The sequence below is a fragment of the Ursus maritimus genome, unplaced genomic scaffold (genome assembly GCF_017311325.1).
Source record: "Ursus maritimus isolate PB19 unplaced genomic scaffold, ASM1731132v1 scaffold_13, whole genome shotgun sequence".
Taxonomy (NCBI): Eukaryota; Metazoa; Chordata; class Mammalia; order Carnivora; family Ursidae; genus Ursus; species Ursus maritimus.
Genome location: NW_024423675.1, coordinates 68,948,073 through 68,959,028, shown reverse-complemented (window position 1 = coordinate 68,959,028; position 10,956 = coordinate 68,948,073). Strand labels below are relative to the sequence as shown.

At 53.7% G+C, this 10,956-nt stretch overlaps 1 long non-coding RNA gene across 1 annotated transcript; it reads right to left on the bottom strand.

Moving 5' to 3' along the window:
- Positions 1–6,036: 6,036 nt before the first annotated feature.
- LOC103660796 lies at positions 6,037–10,003 on the bottom strand. The gene is made up of 3 exons (XR_567902.2): positions 9,735–10,003; positions 7,095–7,164; positions 6,037–6,512 (listed from the first exon to the last, which is right to left on the bottom strand). It is a non-coding gene; the product is annotated as an uncharacterized LOC103660796 (long non-coding RNA).
- Between the last annotated feature and the right edge of the window lie 953 nt (positions 10,004–10,956).

Below are 10,956 nucleotides of genomic sequence, written 5' to 3'. Positions count from 1 at the left end.
GGGGGCCTTCGGCAGAGGTGGGCTCCGCGCTTCAGCGCCCAGGCACACACACCTGGCATGCAGCAGGTGCACAGTGAGAGTTGTGCATGAATTCAGTTTAAAATGTGTTAAGAGTGATGTAACATTCAATAAATCCTAAAAACAGATACTTCGAAATAAGCAATAATGTCGTCAGCTAATAATAGCTATTATCATTTTTGCAGGTTAATTTAGAACCTTAATATGTATAAATATGCATAACACACAAATACGTATTTTTTACATAGCTAACATCCCTTTGTACAGGAAAGCTAGCGATACATAGCTCTTTACAGGAAGTTGGACAAAAAACAAAAGAGATTTCCTCCAAAGATTTTCATTTGAGGAATAAAAACAATAAGATATGAAATAATAAGGAAATTATAAAAAGCCAAATAGCCAATTTCCTTGGCAAAAAAACAAGCGTTGTTCCATGCAATCGTTTGTCCCCTATCTCCTTGCTGCTTCACAGACAGCAAAATGAACATGTCTCATCTCTTCCCCAGTCTCACTTGGAAATCCATGAGTACATTGGAAATGCAGGACTGACTTCTGGAAATGAAATGCATCCTAGGTAAAGGGGGCCCATCCCCCCAGGTGCATGGTGGTCACACAGGTCGGGGCCCTTGCTGCTGCAGAGGAGGGGCCGGCGGGATCGCCCGCTAATTGGCTCTGCGTGAACGGGCCGCCTGGACCAGAGGCGTGGTAGCGCGGCCAGTGAGGGAACCGCTCAGTTGAATCGAGCGCCCATATAAAAAGCAGACGCTGTCTGCCCCACGAAAGGGAGCTCTCCCTTGCGGGCTGGGAGGGCACCTGGGAGCAGCGCAGAGGGGAATTTGGTAATGCATACTGGAGCAATTAATATAAATGCCACTTCCTCATCCGCGTGTCTGTGCAGACTGCTCGGTGAACATCAGTCACCACGATTAAGAGGGCTGAAGCCAGAAAATCGTCCCACATGTTTTATGGTATGTTGAAGGGAACTGCCAACAAGATGTTTGCATGCAGGCCTCATGGGTTCCCTGGAGAATTCCCCTGGCCAGGGGCTGGTTCCCCGCAGAGACAGACGCATGTTAGCCTTGTGCTCGAGCTGGGGTGACAACCCCACCCCAGATGACCCATCGACCTCCTGAGAGACGACACTGAAGGCCGGCTGTGGCAGTGCTGCACCGAGCCCAGGCACCGTCAGAGCTGGCGGAAAGTTATGTGACTTAAATGTTTAGAAATAAGAAACAAGTCCCCATGGGGCACGTGCATACACACCCTGATTCCAAAGTTCCCAGCTAGAGCAGTTCCTGGGACGGGGACCTCAAACCAGGCCGTGTGTATCCAGAGTGCCGGGGTCCCCAACACGCACCCTGTGAGCAGTGGCTGCCCCCCTCCCACCTGCCCTTTCCCACAGGGAGCAGCAGGGGTGCCGTCACTGGTGCCCCTAGCCACGCTCATTCCCAAGCTTCCCATTTTCTTTTTGTGCCTGGGACAGGAGGATGCACGGGGATTTGAACTGAGGACGGAGAACACGAACAGAATGAGTCCCCACATAGGAGGCAGGGGACAGAATCCTGGATGCAGGCCCAGAGATTGTCCTGACGCACATGGACCCGGGGCGCCTCTTCCATCACCACAGGTCAACGCATTGTAGGTGCAGGTGCATGGCAGGTGTGTGAGTCCAACATCTCGCTCAGGGATGGTGTCAGTTTCCCTTCCATTTAAAATGCCTTGGAACATTTGGAGGATTAATAAAACATTTGAAAGACAAAATTACTGTTGGGAAAGACATTAAACGGATACTTTATTGCTAATGAGAGGCTGGATCCACTCTCGGGGCAATCTGTCTCCCACGTGGAGCGCTGTCGCCCTGCCTCAGAGTGGGGGTGGACGGAGCTGGTTCCAAAGGCCCTGTTAGTGTCCTCTGAAGGGAAAACCACTCCTGTACAGACGTCTGTCACTTGTCACCACTTGATGCTGGTGTTAACAGATCACTTCCTGAGTCCAAGTGGCTGATTCCAGACTTGCTCTACTCGAGCCTCTGAACTCGTGAGGCTTGTGACAGAGACACCTCTGTGTTCAGAGATGTTGTCCCATTGCCAGGACATGGGGATTGGATTAATGGAGGAAACTCCAGGGCACTCTAAGTAGTTCAACAGGAGAACACAAAGATAAAGCTGTCGGCAGGGTGCGATCTGTCACATTTGGCCCTCCGCTCCTGGGGCATTGGGGCAAGGCAGAGGGGACAAGGAACCGGCTGAGACCAGATGGCAGGGGCTCCATGGGAGAAGCAGGTGCGTGGGGAAGGAGGGGACACACAGGAGAAGGGATTGGGAGTCCGCGCTCGAAGAGACAGAGCTGTAATCTTTCCTGCTAGGACACCTCCAGCCACGCCAAACATGGTATAGGAGGAAATAGGGCTTTGCAGTCAGAAAATCTCTATTTAAGACCTAGCTCCCACTGTCTGTGGGGTCACAGACCAGTTTCCCAGCCTCTCAGAGTCTCAGCTGCCTTGTCTGGAATAAAACTGCAGGCTGGTAGTTAGGATTTAGATGGATCCAATGAACCTAATAACATAATTCCTTAGCTTCAAAAAGGCCCTTTCTCCCAAGCCCGTGCCTTAACTCTGATGTGGGATCAGAGCTGAGGCTGAGGGCGTCTCCGCGTTTGGCCCCGGGGACGCTGCTCAGAGGAGGGAAGAGCCCACACCGTGTGCTGCAGGCGTCCCTGGGCAGCTCCCTCCTCACAGGGCGAGGCCTCCCGAGGGTCCTTCATCCCAGTGACCGGGAGGGGACACACGCTTGTCCACTGTCAGGAACAGTCTTGCCTCCTGGAAGCTGGTATCCCTTGCAAGGACCTGGCAGGGGGCAGGAGCCCACAGGAAACCCACGATGGCGGCGATGAGGGCCTGGCGGGGCTGCAGTGTGGAGGCAAGAGAAGGGCAGGACCAGGGACGCAGGCAGGGAGGACCTCGATCACTTGGGGACTCACCGGATGCGAAGGAGACGGTCCCACTAATATGGAAACTGAGCCTTTGGCCACATGGGAGAATTATGTCTGTTGTCAAGGTATCAACCATAGAGAGAGAAGCAGGGTTAGTGGGGGATGGGGACGTAGTAAGAGAGGACGGCAAAGAGTAGTCTCCAATTTCAGCGGGCAGGGTCCGACCGGCTCAGAGAACATCCAGGCGCAGAGGCACGGAGACAGCTGCTTGTAGTGGGCGTGGGGCTGGGCTGGGGAAACGCGGTGGTTCTGCGGACTGACAGACACTTCCCGCGTACGCGGCTGACGCGGGAGATGCCACAGTAGACGAGGGGACGTGCTTCCGGCTGGAGGGGGACTAGGCACAGCCAGGATACTGGGCAGGACGATTCGGCTATGGCATTCCGGGCACCATGCCCAGCGCATCGTCTCCAGTGACCCTCACAAGAGCCACCCGAGGTCGGACCCATTCTCCGGACAAGGAGACAGACTTTTGGGGTGAGCTGTCCAGACCACACAGTTTGTAAAGGGGGGAAAGAAAGGGGGCCTTGATCTCTGACCCCAGAGACTGGCCGAGAGCTGTGGTCAGGGCTGCTAACTGGGACAGCAGAGTCTGAGAGACATAGACCGCAGCCTCCTGACCTCAGCCGGAGGGGTCGGCAGTGGTGGGACCCAGGCCAGAGCAGGGCCAGGACACAGTGTGATGCCCAGAGGACCATGACAGTGCTGAGCTGGGGGGGGGGGTCCTGCTCCCCACACTCAGAGCTGCTCCTCGCACAGGCTCATCGGCTCCCCTGAGCAGGAACTCCCCTCTGCACCCCTGGCGTCTGTGGCCCATAGGAAGGGCTTGGTCTGCGTCTGGGTGGCTGTGTGTGAGCCTGACTCGGTGTGGTCAGCGCCCCTAGGACCAGGCAGGAGACAATGAGGACACGAACAACACGACTCCGACCCTGACCACCAGATGGTCAAGCCCATGCTGGCGGCTAGGAGCGCAGCGCGACTGCTTTGCGACTCACCCTGGGCGTAATGGCGGCGTCCAGCCCGAGCGGCATCCTCTGGGGCGATGAGACTGCCCCTGTGTCTCCTCCCAGGCTGCGTCTACATAGGAGAAGGAATAGAGCATGACGTGTGGGCTCAGGCTGTGGGCCGTCCATGACCCCTTACCCGAACAAGTTTCTCCTTCAACCGTTCCAAGGTCACGTCTCCATCGGGCTGGACAGACGCGTCCAGGTAGAGCCAGTCTGACGGAGCAGCAGGGGGGGAGAGGCTGCGGTAGGCTGCTCGCACTCCCTCGCTGGCCGGGGTGCACGGTCCCACGAAGGAGCACTGCACGACCCCCAAGATGCCAGGGTGGAGCTAGGCAGACAGAAAGCGCTAGAATGGCGGCTCCCTGCAGACACAGGGGCTACTCGGGACAGACACCACAGCCCAAGCGACTCGCACAAGGACATCTACTCTCTCTCAGTCTGGGGGCTAGATGTCCAGCGTCCAGGTGTCCCCAGGGCTGCTTCTTCCTGAGACCCCTCTCCTTGGCTTGTAGATGGCCACCTCTCCTTTCCACGTCTCTGTCCAAACTTCCCTTTTAAACAGGGCACTAGTCATATTGGACAAGGGCCACCCTATTGACCTCACTTACCTTGATCACCCCTGCAAAGACCCAATCTTCAAATAAGATCATCATTCTAAGGTCCTGGGGTTAGGACTCCAACATGGGAATTTGAGGGGTCACAGTTCAACCCATACAAGGTAGACACAACAGCAATATTAGGGACCAGTTGGAGGACCTGGATAGATGAAATAGATCATTAACCCTGTCTCAGTTTCCCCTTCTGTGCAATGGGTGTAATTCCATCTTTTCTACACGGTTGCAAAGACTGTCATAAACATTGCAAAAATGTTTTGCACTGTTTTTAACGCCCTCTGCAGCTCTATTATTCACATTATATTTACATTTTTCTGGTTCCTGGTCTGCCCCATCCCGGACTTGGAATGTAGCGGCACCCACGGGGAGCCTGAACCACACACTCGGTCTGTACTCAGAGACCAAACTCCTGGCCCACGTCCCCCAGCCTGAGGGCACCCACGTTCAGAGTGGCCTCTGGAATCCAGAAGCCCTCCTTGCCCGCACCCCACCATGCCTCTCCAACCCTGATTCTTTGGCCGAATTACACCAAAATGAAAGGAAACTTATTGCCCGTTTGGGGAGCAACCCATCAGACAATTTCCAGTAGACTGTTAGTTGTGGATTTACTTTTACCTAATTATTGCTATGGGGATAGATCAAAGGACACGGTTATCAGAAGCAGCCAGCACAAGAGTGAGACAAAACCCAGGCAAAATGATCAAAATTTAATAACAGAGACTGCCTTCTACTCAGACTTCTTATTTGATCTTTGCTGGCACCAAGTGAGCTCAAAAACTTATTATTAGTCACAAAGGACAGCATATCGTGATTCCATTTCAAGGAAATATCCAGAAAACGCAGACTCATAAACGCACGAGTGGACTGAGGCTGCCTAGCGTCGGAGGACAGGGCTGAGCGCGGCCCCACGGGGTTCAGGCTTTCTCTCGGGGTGTCAAAAATACTCTACAACTTGCCGTGGTGATGGCCGCACAACGCTGTGAACACACAAAATCCGCCGGCTTGTACACTTAATCTGGATGAGGGGTACGGCCCCTGAATTCCATCTCAGCGAAACTAATTCTTAGCGCAAACTTTTCCCGTAGCAGCCGCCTAAGACCACGCCTCACACTTCCCGAGGGGCCTCTGTGTGCAGGCCTCCTACAGCAGGGACCTGCCATCCTGGGGACAGCCCCGCCCACAGGCATGAACCCCAACCGCATAAGGAGACTGAGGAATTCGGGGGTTTGCCCTGAGCCACAGAACCTGCGAGTGGGAGACTCAAACATCTGAGTGTTTCTGCTGTCTTCACTCATGCGCCAAGCCCCTCCCCCACCTCCCCTGCTGCCCCTCCCCCACCTCCCCTGCTCTCCCTCCCCCTCCCTGACTCTCCCCCACCGCCCCTGCTGCCTCTCCCAACCTGCACCGTGCCGCCTTCAGGGTGCCCCCCACCCAGGCAACAAGGAAAAACAAGAATTTCGGAAACATTTCCTCTTGATACTTTCTCAAAGTCAGCTTTATACGTAGTGGTGGGGGGAACTTTCTTGATTCTCTTTGGGGAGGTTTTCCATATTTGGCCTGTTTTCATATGTGGGCCTTGTTTTTCAAAATGGAATTCTAGTTTTAAAAAGTAAAAGGCAGTCTGGGGAAAGTCTCTCTCTTCGGTAAAAACAGAGAACAGAAAATCCTCGGAAAAACGGGTTTCGTCTCCGTCAGCCCCTTTCCTGCGAAGGATCCACCTGCGAAAGCTGCGGGTACTCAGCCCGTGAGCTGGTGTGTGGGGCGGGCACAGCGCGCCGCCCGGAGGACAGTGTGTCCAGGACTTTCTGTCGCCTGGGGAAGGGGCCCCACTGCTGCGGCTCCTCGTCGTGTCCGACCTCTGCCTCCCCCGCTGTGTGTTCACCTGGAGACCAGAAGGATAATTAGAGGCCCCACAGTGGCCTTGGTGCTGGCCAGCTGGGTCTGGCATCGTCCGGTCCACACCCACTCCAGGCGACCTCCCCAGGCCCTCAGCTCCCGGATCTGTAGCTCCCGGACCCCAGACTCCTGCCTCTGCCCGCTCGGAGGGCTCAGACACTGCCCACTGAGCACATCTCTGCAGCCTGACTGCAGTGCCCCACCGTCAAGGGCGAAGCCTCCGCCCGCTCCTACCTGCCCTCTCTCACCCCATCCAAGACATGGGCAGCTCTGGCTGGCCTGCCCCCAGTCCCACCTGCCCCCACCCCTTCACCTGGACAAGTCCCACGTCACGTGCAGGCTCATGTCCTGCCCCCTGCCAGCTGGTCCGCAGCCAAGTCTCCGCCCTCCCTCCTCCGCTCTCCTTTAGAGAAGGAGAGCATGGAGCCCTGGGTGTTACGCGCAAACAATGGCTCATGGAACACGACATCAAGAGCTAGTGATGTGCTGTATGGCAACTCCTTTCTTAAACCACAAACACTACGTGTCTGCGAGCGATCTAATGTGTTCCAAGCGTGTCCCCCCTCACCTGTCACCTTGCTGCCGACCGCGCGCAAACACACTGGCCACGTTCATTCTGCGGTAAGTGTCCATCAACGCTGGGGAGAGAGATCAGTGAAATAAAGATACAAACCAGTTCGGATCAAGAAGTGATCCAGTTTCAACCAACACCAAACTGAGGTAAGATGTGTGTCTATGAAGGCTGTCCCTTCTCCTCACGGTTCACGTGGTCCCCAGACACAGGCACAGCTGCCCTCAGAGATCTCAGGGGACACGGAGAAGCCTTTCCTCCTACTTTGCCCACGCACTGAAAGGGAATGGCAGCACCACCAGCCTCGTGGCCGCCCCTCGCCTGGAATACGCTCCATGAGTGCAAATCAGTGTTCACACGTCAGGTGCCCGGAAGTAGACCCTTGTATTTAAACTTTCCGAAAGAGATTTGCGAATGTTTTTCATTTATAGATGAGGGTGTTCCTAGCTCCAGACTCTGTTGGCAGCCACGTCGTGTCTCCAGGAGAAAGGAGAGTGGAATCACCTCACTTTCAAGTCGAACCACAATGAAGAAGCGAAGTCTCACGTCCTAATTGACCGTCACTAAGAAGTGCTGGCGGGGCACCTGGCCGGCTCAGCCGGGGGTGACTCTCGATCTCGGGGCATGAGTTTGAGCCCCGCACTGGGCGTGGAGTTTACTTAAAAATATATAAATAAATAAAAATAAGGAAAGAAATGCTAGAGATTGAAGGAGGGGCCGGGGAGCCCTAAAGGGTGGGCGCACCTGTGACCTCACCGATCTCCCGGGGTTTCTCCTTAGAGCTCCCGACTTAGCAGGGCACTGATTCCTCACCCGTTTTGTTGAAAAACAGACGTGTCTCGAGCCAGTCGTGAGCATTGACGTGCAACCCAGGAACGCTCTCAGCCCGTCTTACGTAATTGTCAAGGGGTCACCAGCCCTTGGCTGCTCTGTCTACTGCCCTGCATCTTCACAGAGAGAATTAAACCAAGAGACCTCGTCGTTTCCTTGAGTGAGGCTTCTGTTGGTTTTACGACTGTGTTCTGGACCTTTTAGAAAGGCCACAGGAAAACAACCAAATTCTTTCCGTTCCACAGCCTCAGTGTCTCACGTGATCTTGCACAGCCCGGGGTCCTTGAGCTCGGGGCTGTTGCAGGGAACATTGCTGGGAGACGCCTGTCCTCGGTGAGACACATCCTTGTGAATGCAGGTCTGCTGACGATCTGGGATTATGAGAGCAGCGAAGGAATCAGTAGAGAAGTAGAACCTTCTGGTCCTGCTGCCGTCAGTGCTTCTTGGAGAGACACTTGACGGTGTTCTCGCGTGGAGCCACGTCGTGCAGTAGCTTGAAATCCACCCATTGCAACCTTCCCATCAACCGTCTTTTGTCAAATGAATGGGAACATCTGGAGGAAGGGTCGCCTTTTTAGTCACGTGAAGGCATCCTTTGGGCTAATGGTGGCGCTCGATATGAGGAGGAAGACAGGATTATAAAGTGTTCCTGCTTCCCCTCTGTCCCTCAACGTGACAGGGGAGAAAGTAAGGCCCAGAGAGAGTAGATGCCAGAGCTGTTAGTTGGGAGCGGTGCACACAACTGCCCAGACTCTCCTTCCCACCCACGTTAGGGGAAGATGCAGATTGCTGTAGGCTGAGCGGCGAAAACAGAAGGAGAATAGTTGAGCCACATAATTACAGCCTCCCAGAATTAACTCATGCTAAACTAAGGCCAAATCGCTTTTATTCAAGTACCTTAAATGTTTCCTAAATGCCTGTTTTCTTTTCTTTTCTTTTCTTTTTTCCTTCTGGAAACCACCACAGCACATCCAGAACATTCCAACACCCTAGAACAAAAAATGCTGACACAGCTCTCTACGCAAACAACAGCCCAAGAGGGCGCCTGCGTGTGTCCTCATATGACACTTCTACGTCCCCCAAGTGTTCAGAGCCATTCTCCAACTTCTCCTTCCAAATATGATGTGTGGTGGAGTGCACCCCACCCAGGGAGGAGGACAGCTTCAACCGTGAGGTCAGGTCTCAGGGCAGATGGCGTCAAGGCCAGGCCATTCCCACAGGCGCGGCAAGAGCGCGTCATGATGGAGATGGGACAAACTGCACAAAGAGAAGGTGAAGTCAGGCAGTTCCGTGGCCCTCGCGGCTTCAGAGGCGTAAGCTCCTTCCATTCTTCAGCACGCGCTGGGAGTCCTATCCTACGCAGCCCACCATTTAACTGGGCGTTGCTACGCAGACGGCCTTGTTAGCAAGCATGACAGTAGGCTGAAGGTGGAAAAATAATTAGTAGAAAGTCGATGCTTCCAGCCGTGCACAGGTGCAACCGGAAAATAAAAATGCAATACCACTTGCATGTGCATCGGCCCCCAAAACAACTCAGGTGCGAGGTTAACAAAACATGCACAAGATCTGTGTGAGGAGGACAAAACTCTAATGAGAGAAATCAAATATCACTAAATGGAGAGGCGTTCCTTGTTCGTGGAGGGCAAGACTCAGTGCTGTCAAGATACCCGTTCTTCCCAACTTGATCTATGGATTCAGTGCAGCCCCAATCAGACCCTGGCAGGTTACTTTACGGATATTGGCAAGCCGAGCCCAAAGCTTTACGCAGAGGCCAAAGTCCCAGAAAGTCGGTGTTTCCGCACTCACCAGATAAGAGCGCACGTAGACACAGAACCTTTCACACCAGCCACACGCAAGGTTGTGGAGCCCGTTGGCCTTGGGGAGAGAAAGACAGAGAACACAGGTACTCTCTGCTGGGTCTGAGAACGTAAGACCAAATCCTCAAAATGCCACGTCCTCTTTAGCACCCATAACAAAATTGCTCGATTGCTGCCTCAGCCATCAAAATGCACCCCGATTAATTTTCCCAGTTCCGTTGTTGTACGTGTCGCCCCAGACTCTGGAGAGCCTGCGTGTGAACGTTCCCTCCTTCAGGCAATCACTGAAATCACTGTGGTGCGCCAGGTACCACAGACACCGGGGGACAGACGCCGTTCCAGGCGCAGGACGTTCGAGTCGTGAGAATTTCTGCTATGTTAATGGAGCAGCTGGGTGTGCCCACTGCCCGGCTTCACCCTCGACCCAGCCGCTTCCCGGGTGCATTCTCTGTGCCTCAGTTTCTACATCTGTAAGCAGAGATAATAATAGTATCCCGTTGCGAGTACGTGAGTTCATACTTGGAACGATGCGCGATACTTGGTGAGTACTTGGAGAGTATTAACAGTGTTATTACCATCATTTCCATTTGTTTTCCATTGTTACCACCCTGGTCATCATATGCGAAGGAGTTAAAAAACATACAGAAAGAAAAGCTATACTAAGACGGCTGAACAGACAAATTTCAAGTACTTCCTTAAAGAAAAGCTACGTGCCTTTTTAAAAATTGGTCCACTTTTATTTATCCAATGATTTGTAATTTAATTTTGATGGCTCACTTTTCTTATGAATAAGATTAACAATACCTACTTTAGAAAGCAATTGTAAAATATTTGGTTAAAAGTCCAAATGTCACCAAATCGTCTAGGACGCACCCCCCCTCACCCCCCCCCGCCCCCAGTGGGATGAGCACACGTGCAGTTTCCATCCTCCACGCGGGACCAAGGAAAGCCCATCTCCGTCCCCAAGCCACATGTGAGCGGTAAGTGACCGGCCAAGTGAGGACATGTGATGGGTTTCCTGTCTCTGTGAACACAGACGGCGCTGCTCCCTGGACACATGAAGCAGTATCAGTGACAGGAGGCAAACACACCTAGAATTGAGGACCTTGGGGTTACTGGCCCTGGCGCGAAGGCGTTGGCTGAGCCCAACGCAGCCATTTGGGGCCCAGATCCACGGCCGCTAGGCGACTTGCGTGGATCATGGCCGGCAG